Below are 19858 nucleotides of genomic sequence, written 5' to 3' on the forward strand. Positions count from 1 at the left end.
ATAAAATTCAACTTGTGCACTCATGTCTCCTAAATATATCTTAGATTACACTGCGTTTAAGACATCTCCGGGTTTTAATGTGAATTTCAGTGATAATTACTCGGTAGGCATTATTCTTGCAGGGTTCACTTTCCATTTCTTAAGCTGCAGGAACTAATTAGTTCATAGACTGTAGTAGGTGGAAGTGGAAGGTTAAATGTGTCTGACATAGACAGGGAGCCAGACTGGTCCACAGAGTAATTAGAATACATAAAAAGGTTAATGCATTATCCTGCTGGGAAAATATCCTATACCCATACACTCAAAGCGCTCATGTCCAGTCCTGATAAGGCCAGACTATTATACCCTTGAAACATCTTGTGGGAACTCATTAGGCATATTGATGAAGAAGTGACAGTGTTAAACTGGAGCAAGAACATAATTTACAAGTCATGGCCAGTTGGTCCATATACAGTACCGCATATCTCTGAGCGTGAGTTTGATTTTGTGCATTTGTTATTTATTAACAGTGTCCTCTATTGCAGGACAAACACATAGCCAGAAATAACCAGCTGTAATAAATGGACATCATTTCCTGAAAGCACAGTGTTAACATGCCCTATAAACAGGGCATTTAATTCTATAGAAATCCCTTTTTGCAATAATGATTTGCATCCAGTAGGGGGGGGTCTTAATCCACTACATCCATGAAAAATTGATGACGCCAGATAAAAGTGGTTTTAATATTATTTTTCAGTACTCAGTAACTCAAATTACTACTAAAAAGGTTAGGGGAAAGATTAAAAACTACACAGTGACTGCAAATGGACAGTCTTTTCCTTTTTTTTTTTTAAGAGGTTAGATGGAAAAATTAAAAACTACACAGTGTCTGAATTGAGTCTGGTCCTCTGCCAAACACCAAAATAAATTGGTACAGGTGTGAATTAATATCCCGCTCTGGCACACTTACAGTTTCTGATTATGCACACACGCATGCATATGTATATGCACGCATATGAGTATTCGATTTCAGCTGTAGAAGAACTACAGCAGGGGATTTCACTGATTAATTTGCTCATATCTGGAATCAGAGGCTACAGATTTAAATGACGTTTCCCTATATGTCACAGCAGTCTCCATATGGTGAGAATTGCTTCAGCTTTTAACTATGGAAACTTGCTGAAGTAATTCACTTATTAAGTTTTATGTTCAAAGGCAGCACACAAACTGAGGAAAGAACATCTGGGAGAAGTACAGCAAATAAATACCCAGTACTTAAACAGAGAGTCATGGTGTAATGGAGAAAAATAAACTTAAGCACTATATCTGGGCATCATGGTTTGACTCTTTTGCACCACAAAGAATAATATATGTCAATTCTTTTACTAGTACTAGTACAGTTTACCAGCAGTCTTTGCATCAGGGCTCGTTTAGAACAACAGCTTTTTGTCTTTTGTCACGTATAAAGTCACCTCAGAAGGCAAAGCAAATACTTCCAGCTGCCCCCAGTGATCCTCGTTTGTCTGTGTGTGTGTGTGTGTGTGTGTTAATAATGAAGAAAACACAGCCATAACACTCAGCAGATGGCTGGATGTTTGAGTTCATATTTTTAATCAAATAAAAGTACAACATGTCACACCAGGTGTTTTGAGTGTGGTTTGATCTTAGTTTGTCTTAGTTTTCACCGGACATGGAGGTGTTGGAATATAAAAAGCATGTCCTGAAGAATCAAAAATAAAAATGGGCTCTGTACCAGAATTTATTGCGGTTGAATTCTGTTGCATGACATTCAGTTGCTGGGGTTGCAAATGTTGTGAGCAGTCTTTTAAAGCAAATATCTATACATTTAGATATGAAACCATTTTAATATGCCGTACAATAAAGAGAAAAAGTCATGTATAAAAAGAACATCAGCGTTACTTCTGCTCAACCTGTTTTTATGTCTCTGCATCACTGATGAGATTTCCACCCGCCTCCAACTATTCAGTCAGTAATGCAAGAATTGAAGTTTTCATTCTTTGACCTTGATTATGTAACTGAATATAACTAAATAACATGAAATCGCATTTGATATGATGGTTTCTTGTTACTGTCTTCATTGAATTTAGTAAGAAGACAATAGTCAGCCACATTTTATCATGGAATCCAAAATCCCCAAATGATAGGAATTTGGATTTTAACACAGAAAAAAGCCTTAGGGTAGACAGCTCAGTTCAAGTTCAGTTCAGGTTTATTTATATGGTTCTAAATCAAAAACACATCAACAACTGTCACCTCCAGGAATTTGATAGTGCATGGAAAAGATCTTACAATATTAGAAAGAAGAACAAACAATCAGACAAATTCCTTTGGACAAACACTAGGTGATGGTTGGAAGGACAAATGCCATTTTAAAAGGAAGAAACATCTAACAGAACCAGGCTCAGGGCGGGGGAGACAATGACAAAACACAGACTATAGGAAAGAGAAGACAAAAAATAGTCATCGGCAGGGGTAAACACTGTGAAGAGGAAAAACTCGGTGTATCTGAGAAAGTACATCTGGCAGCCTGGTGTCTGTAGACGCAATAATAAAGAGACCCAGTACTGTTTAGCAAAAAGGAAAGTCTAATCTTACAAGAACTTATCTAACAAAATGTACCATTTTAGGATGATGAAATGATTGGTTCATTTTGAATTTGATGGCAGCAACAGCAACATGCCTCAGAAAAGCTACGACAGAGAAACAAAAGGCTGTACTGCTAAATTAACGGTACTAAAAGGAAACAGCTGGATGAACAATTCACAGCTAATAGGCTCATTGGCAACAGGTCAGTATCATGATTAGGTATCTTCAAAAACACGATGTTCGAGATCATTAAACGGTGCACATGCTCCTCACAAGACAACCACTAAAAATACAGGGCTTTATAGAATACAACACATTTCTGGAGCTTCGACAGAATATAAATTCTTTAAAATGAGCTCAACCTTAAACATCTGCAGCAGTTGTATTGATCAGTGCAGAAGAGTGCAGCAAGGTGCAGGAGGCTGTCAGCATATTTAGCAGAATAAAAGACACAGCACAAAACAGTAACGGGAGGGTCATAAACTCTGCTTACCTTTCTGTAAAAGTCACTCTACTCCACTGAAGTTACTGTTGCCTTCCTATCAGCTCAAAGCATTGTGGCCATTCTCCTTCCATTCCAGAGGAATGCCATTCACTGGATATTTTTGCTTTTTTTGACCATTTTCTTGAAGCCATAGAGATGGATGTGTGGGGGGAAAAATCCCAGTAGACCAGCAGTTTCAGAAATACCAGTTCACTCTGGCATCACCATCCATGGCACGCTCGTAATCACGTTTCTTCTCCATTCTGATGCTCGGTTTGAACTTCAGCAGGTTGTTTTGACCTTGTCTACATGCTTACATGCATTGAGTAGCTACCATGTGATTGGCTGATTAAAGAGGAGTTGAACAGGTGTGCCTAATAACTGTGCCGGTGACTACTTCTACTTCATATATGAACTTTTTTTTAAATGAATAAACAACTGCACTGTCAGTCTATGCAAAGTAAAGATCTGTTTCTCAAATGTGTGCTCGCTTGATAACAGAAGAGAGAACGCTTGAAGTGTGTATTCACTGGCTGAATTGACCACTCAGCACAAAGAGACGTAAAGTCAATGGCGGCAATGAGAGTAATCAATAATACACAGTACGGACTGATAGCTAACGTTTTGGTGGTAATTAGATCACAAGATTTAGAGGCTTATTGCGGCTAACCTTATTGACATTTCATTAGACATCCTTTAACATCAATAGTTACACCCAATGTGTTCTGCACAGCACTGAAACACCTACCTGTCACTCACCTGAACATCACTTTTTGAGCATGAGCCATTATTTTATCATAGATGCTATTTATTCCAATGGTGGAGTTAGGAGTTAGTCGGATTTTCACTGAATTCAACTGTATGTTTCTTTTTTCTTTTTCCTTCACTCAGCTCTGTGTCGCTTTAGTGCTCGTTTGTTATTATTCTTTTACTAGCCTGTAGCGCTCATGTATGGCACAGACATGTATGGTTAATTTAGCTTGTTATTCTGAATATCTTTGGGATGCTACTGTATGTAGTCAGATGACAAAAACTTGTCTGTTTATAAGCACTTAACAATGGAATGATGTAGACATGTTACAGTGATATATACACACATGTATATTTATTCGTCTTCTTTGCACACTACTTAATCAAGCTACATAGAAACTTGCAAATCTTGCATTTAACATTTACAAGTTAGGACCACATTATTTTTTACTATGTCCCGATATGTAAAAACCTTAGAGGGTGTTCTTTTACCTAGACTGCATATCCATTATTTATATACAGATAGCAGCATGAAACAGGCTCAGATATGACCTATTATGAACTGACATAAACCAGAAGCCTTCTTCTTGACAAGGCTCCCCAGTTTTACTAATATGTGTATTAGGGACACCACTAGTTTGCTCAGTTGCCAAAGTGACCACCAATCCCTTTGTGTCAGCTACCAGCACCTCAGCTACTAGTTTATGACATTAGATTGGCGTATGAGAAACATCACAATGTTTCACTTCTGGTGAAGCCAAGCTGCACATACCAGCAGTTGATATTTTAAGATAAACGCTGCTAACAAGGGTTAGAGACAACTGACAGGAGTTAGAGTTCTTGAAAACCTCAGCTGCACATAAACGATGAGACATATTATCAAGCTAAAGGTATTCCTAATTAGGAAGCAAATTCACTCAGAATTTGGAGTGGATTTGGAAGGCTTCAGCACTGAGCACTTTTCTTAATCCATTACCCAGTGCAAAATGCACCAAAACTGCCTTCAAGAAACTGAAAGAGAAGAAAAAGAACTGTCCTTCTTTCTAATTTGTCAAAAGCAACAGCTCGGAGCTGAACATAAATGTGAAAGCAAATTTATGTTCTTCCAGTACATAATAATGCAAGTAACAAAAGCATATCAATCAGATTTATCAGAACTACCCTGGAAGGTATGAAGGTCACAACTCATATTCACCACAGAGGGTGTGATGCATCACTGAAGACTGACAGCCCTCAACAGCTCCTTTGTGGGGCTGACCCCAGCATTTACTGCAGGTTTTCACCTTTTTATAATGTAGTCATGCAAAAAACATAGTGGAGTAGGAGTAAAACCTGAATATTGTGGAATTAATGATCGTCTCTGTGCATATTTTTGCAGGAATTTAAATATATTACCTGTGACTTTTTACACTTAATTAACATCCTTCACATTACTTATTCAACGCAGGAAGAAAAAATTCCCACAACATTAAGCCTTAGTCAGATCTGCCAGTGGCCAAGATTTAAGGGAAGTGTGTTCAGTAGCTCTTAATAAATAATTGGTTGCATTTTTCTAAAGACAAATAGGTATAGATCAAGTAGTGAATATTATAACATTAAGCTATTTGGCTTACAGATGTGCCTACTGCTCACACAGCCATACACAGTTACACAGCCACTATGTTTGGATGCTGACATTGCAGTAGGTTTGCAATGTCAGCATCCAATGAATCTACAAAGAAGTACGAGAAGTAGTCAACAAGACCTGGAAACTACATTTGTAGATCCGACGCTACATTAACCATTATTATCATAAAGCCAATGATAAACAAAGGCAACTAAGAAAGATGGAAAGAAATAACGTTCATGTGGTGAAAACGACATCATCCTTCATCCTGCTGCTACAATTTTGATATGTTAAAGTATCAAAACTTTTGTTTGGGATAGTGAGCCGATTCCATGTTTGGCAGGAGTGAAGACTGAGCAGTTTTGGAAAAAGGTCATGTTTTTATGGTCGGTTAACTTAATGTGTGCATCTCTGAAACAGTAAGGCTGGATAGTGGTGAGCATCAATCAACAATGGTCCAAAGAACCCCAATTCTGGTCTTTGTCTCCTTAACGATACCTCTGGCAACTCCTTAAAACAAATACAATGCAAAATGTTGTTTGCCGGATTCACATCCGCAAAGAAGACAATTACAAAGCACTGGTTCAGTCCTGACATTTGTATGGAATCATTCTGGATACGATGTCTTCTCTGTATCATAATCTTGAACATACCACTGCAAGATGTTGCTTTGCTACTGCAGTTTATAGTTATGCTATATTTATGTACGTTTAATGAAATGTGTCACTTTGTGTCTGCTTTTTTTTTGGAATTGTCAGCTGGAAAAGTACAGCAGGCTGTAGCAAGCTGACGAGCTCATCATGGATCTGCAGGCAGGGGCATTCATAAGGTCAGTGACCTCCATCTAAGCCAGGTGCTGCAAAACTTATGTGGTTGCACATAAATAAAGCAGCTCAATGTCTGCAACTGACAACTGAGCAAAAACCTGTATTTATGCATTTATTATCTATGTTAAACTTTCATTACCCTGTAGATAGGGTTTCAATTTTCTGGGGATTCACCTCCAAAGCATAAAGCAGAGTTTATGTGTAAATATGTACACTGGAAATTAACAGCCATTTTTTTCAACACAAAGCCCTGGCTGTATATTTTAAATGTTCTCTGACAAGCACCCCGAGTGGTAAAACAACCTTGGAATGTGCATCATCAACAAATTGCCCCTTTATCTAACACGATGGCAAAGTGCTATAGTGTGCATCGCAACAGGGCTACTGTGTGTGAGTCAGTAGGAAGCAGAGGTGGCAAAGAGTGAAATGAAGAGTGACAGAATGAGGAATAAAGGAAAAGCACAATAATAATGAGAGTGGAGCAGAGAATGTGAGAGAAATGTGTTCTTCCCTCTGAAGGCCACAGTGTCACATAAGCTCATGGTCACGCTCACAGCTGACATTCTTTAGATGAAGCTGTTCTTTTTCAGAACAATAAATCAAGGGTGTAACTTTGCATTTAGTGCGTACTTTTATTGTCAGTATTAAATTGCAGCCTTACTGTTCTGCGCCTAAATAAAAGGAACTTGATACTGAATCGAGGTCATGGGTCCATACATTTCATCTAAATGTTATACAGTATGTTGCCTGTTAAGGACACATGTAACACTTCCCTGTCGGGAAAAAGAAGAGTAGAAACATCTGTAAAAACAACTGCACACCTTTAAAGGGATAACACCTGCGGCTGTTTTGTAAGAAGGTGTCGAGAAGGAATTTATGAAACCAGCCAGTCTGCTCAAATCAACAGCACCACACACAAATCCCCAACTTAAAATTCTTTAGATTTTCTAGTTTAATACCTTTATTATTCAGAATTAAGGGGATCTAGTTGGCTCTACTGGTTAAACATTAGCATTTTGTAATAGATGTTTAGTAGCAGACACAGCTCCGCAGCTGCACCTCTTATGGCTACAGTGGTTTAAACAGGCCAAAGCTGCCACTTGTGTTTCTGTACACAGCAGAACAAAGTGAAGCAGAGACGATGGAAAGGAGGACGCATTAACATACATTAGAGTGTTTGACAGTTTTTGAGCGAGCATTTGATAGCAGAAAAGAAGCACCACTGACCAGATCAGGACAGCAAAATTACCCAGATGCCAGCGACACACTCCTAACTGCACCTCTGCACAGATGTTGCATGTTGATGTTGCTTCACTAAACCAAGAGGTTTGCTTGGCTGCTGTCCAGGGTGCTGATCTGACTACCAGGGGCATGTTTGCTGAATCTTTTCAATCCATGGACATCCCCCATGAGGACTTTCAGAATATGGAATCATGCTTAGTGAATTATAGACCCACCACTCCTTTTTATTTTATTTTTTTTTTTGTTGTTGCAGACACTGTGTTTGAGAGCCTGTGGGGTTCTGTGTATTGACAAGAGAGAAAATGCCATCTACCCTGATCCCCTCAGCACGGTGTAGCATTAACAGTGTATAGATATTGGATTCTTCTTTCCTTTTTTTCTTTTTTTCAACACACTCTTGTGTAAACACATCAAAATTAAGTCTGTATCAGCCATATGAACATTAAGCACCCCAGCAGGTTAGTGTTAACATCACATAAAGGTGCTCAGAAATTTTTTTAAGCCATTGATGGTTATTTTCCTGTTATATACTTTTTTTTTAGTGTCATGAGCCCATGCTACTGCAAAAATTAATAGGTTCTTGTTCAAAAGGCAATAAGGAAACACAACTGCATCTGCCATTTCAGGCGTACAGCTTTTCTTAAGGACCACACTGTATACAAATTGCCCTATTAATGCAAATATTCTATGAAGAAAGCTTGAATGTGCTCATGCATATCAGGAAATGCTTAAAATATTGTCATATGTTTTGTTATTTAGGCAGATTTTATAAACAAACCAGCAATATTCATGCAATTTACACATTTCTCACCTCTTTTCTAGAATCGCCTTTCATTTTAAATATTTAATTTTTATTATAATTGAACTAATTAATATGTTTTTGGTCTGCTGATGTGTTTGACGTGACAGGAGTGTTTACGACAGGTTAAACAGGATCACCTTCATGGGATTTTTGAGCACGGGTTGTTTTTTCTGTTTTGTTTTTTGTTTGTTTGAAAGTTGTTACTTTGCTCAGCGAAATCAGTAAGAAACTTTATCAACTCATCTGTGGATAAATGATAAAGGAAAAGAGGTTTGGAGGGGATGGGCGGAGATTGGTGTCATTTACTCTACACGAACTTGCCCTTGAACATAAACACCCCTTGCATTCCTACCAAACAACACCCCATAAAGCAGCAGAAGGATTGTAATTGACTGTGAGTGCAAGGTGCTGGTTGACTAAAATACTATGAGGAGTGATGTGACTTACAATGAATCAGGTGCTAAGAAAGTCAGGTGGCTGCATTATACCTCCATACTGTGAACTCTTAGCACAGACCTTCAGAGGCATTTTCCATGCTTTCTGAAATATACACCCCCTGGGGTAAATTAGTATGGAATGAATAGTTGGTCACACGTTACAAGGTGACAGTGTGCTAGTTACCTGTTATAATAAAAATGTATGGAATGGGAATATAACATGCACCAATACAATACTCTTGTCATTCATACATAACAGAAAAAGTATATTTGCAGAAGGGTTTATCTGAAATTTGGACCTGGGACCACGCCGCAAGGCCTTTATAAAACTACATCCTCTATCCTCTAGCTTAATTTATTGCTCCTCATTTATTTGTTGCTATTTTCATCTTCAGGTTCTCAGTGATCCAGCTCAGGATAGTCATACACACCTGAGTTGACTCTACTTTAATAAGGCATGAAACTAGCAAAACAGGGAGAGACAAAACATCCACTCCACAGATGCATAGCACAACATGGAGAAACACTACTAATGTTGACATTTGTTTGAGAGACCAACAATGAATAGAGGAGGTGGCCTATGACAACAACCATTAGTGCAGTCTATAATGCAATCTTGAGATACCTTTGCAGGAGATTCAGTCTCCACTCACACCTTGACTCATGTGACCATAATTACTCAGTGATGGCAACAACCTTCATAATCCAAGGTGGCAACACTGCTAGAGGTTAAATACCCTCGGATAGGAGTGAAATGTCTTCATGAGCCTAAAAAAGGTCAGTTGCCTTCATCTTAAGATCATAAACATCATTTAAACATGTTAAAAAGCTTTTGTCACATTGTGTTTGGATCTACTTAAACTGAAATTGTTTAAAGTTCAACTGCAAAGGTCTGGGCTGTACCTGATGGATTTCAGAGAACTGTTTTTGTACATGTGGTTGATTAAATGGTAAATGGTATGGCCTGTATTTGTATAGCGCTTTACTAGTCCCTAAGGACCCCAAAGCGCTTTACACATCCAGTCATCCACCCAGTCACACACACATTCACACACTGGTGATGGCAAGCTACGTTGTAGCCACAGCCACCCTGGGGCGCACTGACAGAGGCGAGGCTACTGGACACTGGCGCCACCGGGCCCTCTGACCACCACCAGCAGGCAACGGGTGAAGTGTCTTGCCCAAGGACACAACGACCGAGACTGTCCAAGCCGGGGCTCGAACCGGCAACCTTCCGATTACAAGGCGATTACAAGGCGAACTTCCAACTCCCAACTATTGAGCCACGATCGCCCCATACTGTGAGAAGACTGTATGTCTGTATGTAATCATAGTGGGCCATGACAATTTATGTTCTTCTGCATGTATCAAGTACATGTCATAAGGTCTGTGGATGACTGTGATCAATTGTAAGGTGAAAAACCCCCCATCAACAAGCCACTCAGCACTCTAGGCAGATAAGAGCACCAGGAAGACTGTAGAGACAACAGGACAAAAAAAAAAAAAAAAAAAAAAAAAAACTAGCTGCAGCTGCAAGCAGGTAATTGTATCATTAATATTAAAATGTTGGGCTTTCAATTGCAAACTATTAGGAAAGAAAGCAGACAAAAGGCTCCAGGAAAAAGGAGTTCTGAAAAGCCAGGTGTTCAGAAAATATGACTGCTGCCAGAGTCACATTTACTGATTTTTCTCGAAATGATCATTTTTAAGACTGTGCTTAATTTCAGAGCAATCAAGTCTGAGTAATGGCTTCTTTTTTCTTGCTGCAATATTTTCTGGTTAATTACTTGCATTATGGAAATATCCTGGAATCTGGTAACCTTATGTTTACAAGAAATGTAATATTCCTGGAACCAAAAACTACTTGAAATCATTAGATAGAGACAAACTGGGTATATAAAAAAATGCATGGCAATAGAGAAGGGCAACATAATTTAGACCAATATGTAAAAATGAAGAAAAAAAAAGGTTGATCGTTTCAAAAAGAAAAATCAAAGACACCAAGCAGGAGTTATTAAAACAGGGCAGAGGAGCTGGCCATTTTAATGAGCTAAGCTGGAGATTGGTGTGCAGCACTGCATCTTTCAGCATTAATTAGAGTCAGTGATGAGTGAGCGGGTTTCTCAGTGCTGCCCCTGCAGCATTCAGCCTGTCTAGTCCTCACCTTAAGCCAACCTGTCTTTGTAAGTACTGCAAGATGCGAGATGGTGCGTGGCCTTTTGCAACCCCTGGGACACCATGTAACATCTGCTCCCTCCAGCTGTTCCACTCGCACTAGCACACACTCAATAGAAAGCCTCACAATGCCTGCGCTTTCTCCTTATTCTCACCAACTCCTTTTCTTTTACTCCACATCTCATTTTTGCGAATTAATCATCTTTTTTTTCTTTTTCTTTTGCATATTTGTGTGTCTGTGTCATTAAATAATGTAAATGGAGAGTGAACTGATATTTATATGTAAATGCACCCTAATCTAAGAAAATCTTGCAGTGAATATAAAATGTTTGATAGAGGTACCGCACTGGATTATGCTTTACATTACTTTACTATTAATAAATGGAAGCAAAAGCAGTGGTGCATTAACTCAAGTACTGTTTGATGTACTTGTAAGTGAGGTCATTATAAAAATTATTTTTGAACTCTACTAGAGTAGCTTTGTATCACTGAAAAATAAAAATTAATTACTATTTCATCATCATGATTCACAGACTTAATGGTCATTATCTTATACCAGCCATAGACTGGTCTTTCAGTGTAACAAACTGGTTAGATTATGTTCTCCTACCCATAAGATCACATCTCTGGCATAAACACAGGACTCACGGCAAGAGCTTTGGCCAACTTAAGTGCATCGATTCAATTTTTTTCTTCTTACAGATTCAAGAATACAAGAGAAAAAAACAGGTATAAAAATGGTGTGTACATTTTTTTCAAATAAAATGGGTGGGGGTGCACGTGTATGTTCCTCAAGCTCAGACTCTCTACCAGAAGCTTGGGAGTTTTAGGGTATCTTAGCTAATGTGCCTGGAATCTGCTGGGACGAGTCTTCCAGTTTTGGGGTTACACCTCCTAATGCTCCTACTACCACTGGGACCACTTTGGACTGTACCTTCCACATCTGCTCCAGTTGTTGCTTCATCCCAGTGTACATCAATGTTTTCTAGTGCTCCTTCTTCCTCATGGTGTTCTCTGCTGGCCACATCTATCAAAACTCTACTCTAAATCTATTCTGACTATTGCTCAGTGTATTCAACAACATGCCCTGAACATATGCATTCATTACATATAGGCAGGGTTTGATTTAATATATTCTAGATTTTATTGTAAACATTTAACCTTCAGTTACATATATTGTTACATATACTTTTAAGAGATGACTGTATTAAAATCTCATTCATGTGTAATAGTCAGAATAAGCTTAGAGTGTATAAAAGATAACTTCTGTGAAGCACAGGTGACCAATCCTCTGGCTAAAAAATGAAAAATATTTGTGTAAACAACCCTGCAGCTCACTCCATTTACAAACACAGCCTTACTTCAAGAGTTTATGGTCTCAGTTGTTATTTTCAAGCTTTATTAAAGCAGGATATGTTGTCGCACCGGGTATACTGTTGTAGCACGAGTGTACGGCGTCACTTCGTTTTTCAGTCACATCCACCCTGCTTGTCACGTTCTGTATCAAAACACCACGAAAAGACTGAGCTTAAGGCTTCAAGACAGGATTTCACTAACCAGTGGTTGATGTCATAATGAATACATCCATTTTTGATAAACAGTCTATGGCTGAAAGGCATCATGGTCTGCTGTTGGGATATCTGCCCTGATGTATATACACTTAACCATCTCCTAAGAAGTAGCATACCTTCAAGATAGCTGCACTTTATTAGACACTCAGAGGTTTAAAATTTTTTTAGCCTTTTATTCAGTTGCTCCATGATTAAACTACTTTAACCTCCTAGGACCTGGCGTCCACATATGTGGACATCACATTTTGGGTTATTTAGACCAAAATACTCAATTTTGCTCTACAAGGGCCTGGTATCCACTTACGAGGACATTATACTGCTACTGTTCTATCAAAATTTTAAACGAATATCCTCATATGTGGCTCTGATTTTTCATAAAAACAAAAATAAGGTAAAAAAAAAATCTGGTAATTCTTTGTTTTTACATTCATTGGGCCCCAATATGCCCAAATATCAAAGAGAAATTAAAAATGCATGCCGTGGAAGAGTTCGGGTCTTAGGAGGCTAACAAAAGTAGGCTAGAATGAGCTTGAACAGCACTTTTAATTAAAAATATAATGCAGTTCTGTAAATTAGATTATTAAATTAAGTACCATATACATGAGTTGAAAACATAAAATTATCTGTTTAATTAAATTATATTACATTTGGAAAGTTAATGTTTTCGATTACAAGGACAATAATAAATTAATATCTCAGACGTTAGTAAAGAATTAATTAGGTATTAAAAACTAGTGCATCTGGGTAATATTGATTTTTCATGATACAATGTAGGACTGTCTTCACCTTCTTTCAGAATCCAGTTACTTTCTTTCCAAGCTCCTTAGACTACCATGACGTGGGTGACTGGGAATGTACACAGACATGCTCGCCTTTTTCTTCTTCTTTCTCCCTTTAGGTGTTGTCAGAGTGGGTCATCTGCTTCCATCTCATCCTATCCTTACATCCTCTTCTGTCACATGCATGCCCCCCTTCACTATCTCCATGAATCTTCACTGGGGTCTTCCTCTTTTCCCCCACCCTGGTATCTTCATCTTTTACAAGCTTTGTCAGATATATCCACTCTCCCTCCTCTGTACATGTTCAAACTACGGAAGAGGATTAGGGCCACAAAAAAACAAAAAGAAAAAAAGGGCACATCTTTTTTTTCTTTTCCAGAATTCTGAGAAAAAAGTCAGAATTATGAGATTAAAGTCAGAATCCTGACTTTAATCTCAGAATTCTGACGTTTTTTCTCAGAACTGTTTCAGCAACTGTCAGGAGATAAAGCTTAGCCTAAAGATTTGGGGGAAAAAAAACTTTTCAATTTCATTTGTATGGATAAAGGACCAGAATTATTCAGGATTTCCATTAATAAGCAGATATCTGATTACATCTTATTGCTGTTATATTGTTATATTAAAACCCCACCTATGTCATACCTGTCTGCAACAGCTCTCAGTGAGCGTTAGACCCTGACTTAAATTCTGACTTTAATTTTAGAATTCTGAGAAAAAGTCATCTCACTTTTTGTCAGAATTCTAGAAAAGAAGAAAAAAAGACGTGCCCATTTAAAAAAAAAAAAAAAAAAAATTGTGGCCCTAATCCTCATCCGTACCAAACCATCCCAGCCTTGCTTCTCTAACTTTGTTTCGAAACCGCTCAACCTGAACTGTCCCTCTGGGTTGAGAATGGAAAACACATCTACTGTAGTGTCAAACAAAAACCTAAAAGAATACATTTCTTTAGGTCAGTTCTTCTAACCGAATGGACTCTAACATTACAACAAAAACAAATACCAGATCTCTTCTACTTACCATGTCACCTTCATCTGTTATATACCCACATGGCAGGCTGCCTAAACCTGCAGTGAGATTTATCTGCACTTCAGCTACAGCCACATATAGTCCCCATAGTGCCATGTAATCTAAGTGCCATGAAGGCCACAAGCATGCCGTGTCTTCATGCATGTTATGTTACGCATGATGTGCAGCACAGAAATAGCCAGCCTTTAAATGAACCATGAATGGTCCCAAGCTTACTGGGGATCTGAAGACAGAGAGGCATTCTAATGATGCAGTAGAGCTCACACTCATACCATTAGCCTGAGCATGAAGCCTCTGCAACAAATAAATAGACAAATAACAATAATAGATCTGTACTGAAAGAGTAAGACATCAAATAGAACAGTTTTGTTATCATGCACCCACACAGTGGGCACTTTTCTTAAGCTGGGGCCTGAGTGGGGCTCATACTGTTTGTGTGTGCATGTGTTGCAAACCCTGATAAGAGTTGCTTCGACATGTCCTCTGGACGTCACAATACCCTGAGGAAGAAGGTGTCACTGAGGAGGATATCAAGCAAAACAAGAACTGCTGTGCTCTGATTCCTCTGTCCTCTCTGTGGCTTCACCTTCCCTCTCCTGTGCCCCAGTGCTGACATACATTCGTTCCACCAACCTGTATAATATTTTTCATCCAGTTCATATTTGCATCCCATCTACACTTTAGATCCCATTACGTTTTTGAAATTAAGTACTTTATGCAATCCAAATTCCAAGTAAAAATTTCCTTGGATTATTTTTAGAATAAAATAAAATAAATATAAGTAATGCCAAAAAGTATCAGGATTTAATATGATACTTATTAATGCTTCACACATATGTAACCATACATATTGCATTTGTAGACCCTGGTGACTTGCCCACAAACACTCTGCATTTGCCACATCAGGCTGCTGATTTATCACTCTCTCTCTCTGACTTTGGTCCACAGTGGGATGCTGCTGACTCTGGTTATTTTAAGCAACTCAGAATCTCGTCAGGGGCCTGAGCCAAGAGGAGAATGAGCCTCATCTCTTAATGACTTCTGTTATGTTTTCTTCTCTTTTTCTTTCTCCCTGTTGGGGTTTTGATTATGTAACTTTGTTCGCTGGGACATAGATACAAACATGACTTAAAGTGAGTAAAAAAGCATAATAACCGGGTGAGGCAGGTGTAGCACAGCAGAGTACGCTTAAGAACAGACTGACATTTGATTTAGTCATTACCAACTCTAATGGAGCCACAGATTTTAATGTCACGATCAAAGAAACAGAGCATTGTATGGTGGCTCTTTGGACCCATGCAACAAAACTTTATTTTTCCCATCTTGCAGTATAAATGTATTATTACATCATTATCCATTTTACTCATTATCTTTATCCTTCATTTTGTTCTTTCCTGCTCTTAAAAATGTAAAATCTACTGTATGTGAAGAGTTCAAAGAAGACTGGGTCAGGATGACAGTGGGTAGAGTGGGAAATACCTTCAAAAAACCCCCAAAATGATTGCCAGTGTTGGGGTTTGAAGCAGGGAATAGAAAAGGATGCAAATGCAGGACTCACAAGGCAGGCTTAAAAACAAACCAAAAGCACATCGGGACACAAGAAGAGACACACAAGACTGGGGTGAACAGACACTTATATACACTGAAGATAAGGAGACAAGTGGAGACCTCTTGGGAACTAGACACCGCTGAAACTAGGTGAGAGAATGACACAAAATGAAAACTAAATAGAAGACATAAGAGAAAAATTAATACCAAAAAGAAAACACTTAATACAGGGAAAACATGGAGCACAGAGACTTCACAGCAATATATAAGTGAACACAGGGGAAACAGCATGAACTGAAACTCAAGGAACTGAATATAACCTATAACTATAAAGGCAAACAGTAACTATTATATGTCAAAAAGTACCAACAGCTAAAAGTGAGAATATAAGCATAAAGAAACCAACCAGGAAATGTGTGCCATTAAAACAATACAAAATTAAAAGGAACTTGACCGACACCATAAACCCAAACACAACTAGAAATAAAGCAAAACAATGAATAAGCAAATGGTCACAACGTATATTAATCCAATCAGACCTGTTTTTGTATTTGTGTTATTTCAGTTATTACATTATGTGTGATATGGTATGACAGTGTCTACAGCAGGTAGGGCTGGAGGGAAAAAAGGGATGGGGGGAGAAAATAGGGGAAAATATAGTAAGAGGATAGAGTACAAATAGAAATGCACAGTGTATCATCAACAGCTCCTGTAAGAAAAGCAAACATACAGCACCTGCATGTGTGTGGAGAGGGTAGGGGGTGGGGGGCAAGAGAGAGAGAAAGAGTAATAGTGTCTGTGTCTCTGATACGAAATGTACTTGACAATGAATGTGGGAAGCCACAATACCCCACCCCACCCCCCCAAGCCAAAGGCAGTGGGAACCCCTCCCTCAATGTGTGTGGTGATATGGTGTGTACCGTAATGACTAGTGTAATTAAAAAGTTAAAATAAAACTTAAAACGGCATTTTTAAATGTTTTTTCATTGTAGCAACAATCAAAACTGTGAAGTACACATTACATAGATTTGATTAGTGTCATGTCTGTGTGTAGGCAGGCAGGAAGAGAGGACCCAAAATGCAGGACTCACGGAGGCAGAAGTAACTCAAAATACACAGCTTTATTGCTGGTAAGAAGCAGAACAGGAAAACACTAACTAAACCGGGGAAACAGAATAACTAGGCAGGTTGACAGGCTGGCGAACAGAACACACAGAGGAAGCGAGGGTGAAAAGACGTTAACGACGCGACAGTGAGCACAGGAAAACACAGGGCTTAAATACACAGAGGGTCATCAAGGAATTAGAGACAGAAGGGGAACACAGCTGGGAGGAATAAGACCTAACGAGACAGGGAGAGCAAAGCTGGAACACTGACATCAGACAGGAACATGAACCTTCAAACTAAAACAGGAAACAGAACACACTTAACTAAGACACGGACTAGACAGAGAGAGGCAGACTTGACGCTGCACTACACCGGCAATAATAACAAAATACAACCCGAACCTTAGTCATAATGCAGAAACATACCAGAATAACTGAAACACAGATCCATAACAAAAATCAACAAAGCACCAGAGAAACATAAAGAACAATCATTCAAAACCAAAACATAAGGAACTCAAATGCTGGGTCGATCCGACCCAGGACCGTGACAATTAGCATGTGCAGTACTTTGCAAACATTTTAGGCAGGTGTGAAAAAATGCTGTAAACGAATGCTTTCACAAATATAAATGATTGTTTATTGGCCCCAAATGTATTCTGCAGCAGGACATACAGCCAAAGTCATTAAGAACTATCTTCAGCGTAAAGAAGAACAAGAAGTACTGGAAGTGATGGTATGGCCTCCACAGAGCCCTGATCTCAACATCATTGAATGTGTCTGGGATTACATGAAGAGTCAGAAGGATGTGAAGAAGCCTACATCCACAGAAGATCTGTGGTTAGTTCTCCAAGATGTTTGGAACAACCACCAGCCGAGTTCCTTCAAAAACTCTGTGCAAGTGTACCAAGAAGAATTGATGCTGTTTTGAAGGCAAAGGGGGTCACACCAAATATTGATTTGGATTTCTCTTTTGTTAATTCACTGCATTTTGTTGATTGATGAAAATAAATCATTAACACTTCCATTTTTGAAAGCATTCTTTGTTTACAGCATTTTTCTCACCTGCCTAAAACTTTTGCACAGTACTGTATGTCAAGAAGAATGGATGAGTATTTGTCTTTTGTCTATATGCCATCTTTGTGTCAAATGACCGTTTGCAGATTGTGAATTTGTGATTCTGAAATTTGCTATTTTCACATTTCTTGTAAGACTTACTGAGCGCCAAGTAAAAAGACCTTTTTTTTTATATTGGACAGGTTATTGAATTACCATTTGTGAGCTTTGTCTTCAAGGTGCTTTAGATCATCACACTATAATCACTTGCTTTTTTTAAAACCCTGGAGAACTGACTGCGATAAGTTTGTCAGACACATTTACAGAACAGCATGCTTAATTTTGCTACATGCTGTTACTTAAATATGCACTGGATTGAGTGCATTGGATTTTGCAAAAAAATCAGCATGCATTCTACAGAGCTGATATGCAATTATACACTACATTCTCACAACTCATTCTGTATTTAAAAATGCGGACAGCATTGCACCTTTCATAAAATTTGTGTGTTCCATGAAAGACTTCATGGGATTGTCCTGACTTCACACTGATTTTGTTTGAACAAATGAGAGCTCTCCATAGTCTGACATGACCAGACAAATGTACAAATGTGACCCCTGAGTTCAGTTTGCCTCTGGACACAATTGAGATAAACGTACAACCAATCAGCGTAACAAAATGTGTGACGTATATCTGGAGAGGAGAAAAACTGATAAAATGACACACAATAGACTTCTCTGTGTAAGATAAATAGCTATAAATGACCTGGCAGTGGCAAGACTGGGCGTTCTATGAGGGGTACAACCACGTAGATGGCTGAAAACAACATATTAAAATAACAGGTCAACTTGACATCAAAATTCTCTGTAATACTCAAACTGCTAAACTCCTTTGACATTTTAAAATCATAAACTCTGCAAGAATAAAACCCCATCATCTTTCATATTGATTTGTTTCAGGCCTTGAGGAGCAGAGCTGAAGAGGTGAAGGACTGCAGAGTGGATGTTGGATGACAGATAGAGAAGTCTGGTGAAATGAGGGAGCTATGGATGCTATGATAAAGTTCCACTGTTCTACTTTCAGAATAATTAATTTAGTAAAATATAAATTCTCTTCTTTTTTGTAGGCAATAACTTGTTCAGATTCTGAAATATATTTTATCATTCCAAACTGAAATGAAGTGTACGCTGATAGTTAAAAACTTCCTCAAGAAATGGACTTTTCTGCCATTACTGCTGTTTTTCCAGAGTCAAACTAACAATTCTAGTCTTTATACATCCACACAAATGGTCTCAAATTGGTATTTGCATTTAAAATTTCATAAAAGATTTTGTGTTCCAGTTGTCTCCGAGCATGTATAAGACCTGTTTATAATGCATTCAGTTGGTCTAAACAAGTAAAAACAAGATAAACTGCCAACTATCAGGAAACAGTGCAAAATCATATTTTATTCCCAAGAAAACTGAAAATTACAAACTGTAAGTACATTGTGCTCATATTCCAAGCCCACCTTAGCTCCTATCTTACACAAATACAAAGTAAAATAAGCTAAAGTAATAATAATTGCCTCATGGCATCACTCTATGTGTTGCTTGAAGTTTATCGTGCCTCCGCATGCACCGACTCTGCAAACGTCGCCTCTGCTGCGAGAATTTGATACTCCTGGCCATTTACGTCATGACTGGTGTAGGCGATTTTTATTAACTGCTAAATTAAATGTCTGGTTTAATAGCTCTACCCACCGCACTCCTCTATCTTTACACACTCACACCTTTCTACGCTCAGTGAGAAGAAGAATGCATCAGCAGAACCAATTTAAAAGCTGACAATGGTTATTTGAAGGCATCACTCACTCAATGCTTC

This window comes from Oreochromis aureus, linkage group 20 (genome assembly GCF_013358895.1).
Source record: "Oreochromis aureus strain Israel breed Guangdong linkage group 20, ZZ_aureus, whole genome shotgun sequence".
Taxonomy (NCBI): Eukaryota; Metazoa; Chordata; class Actinopteri; order Cichliformes; family Cichlidae; genus Oreochromis; species Oreochromis aureus.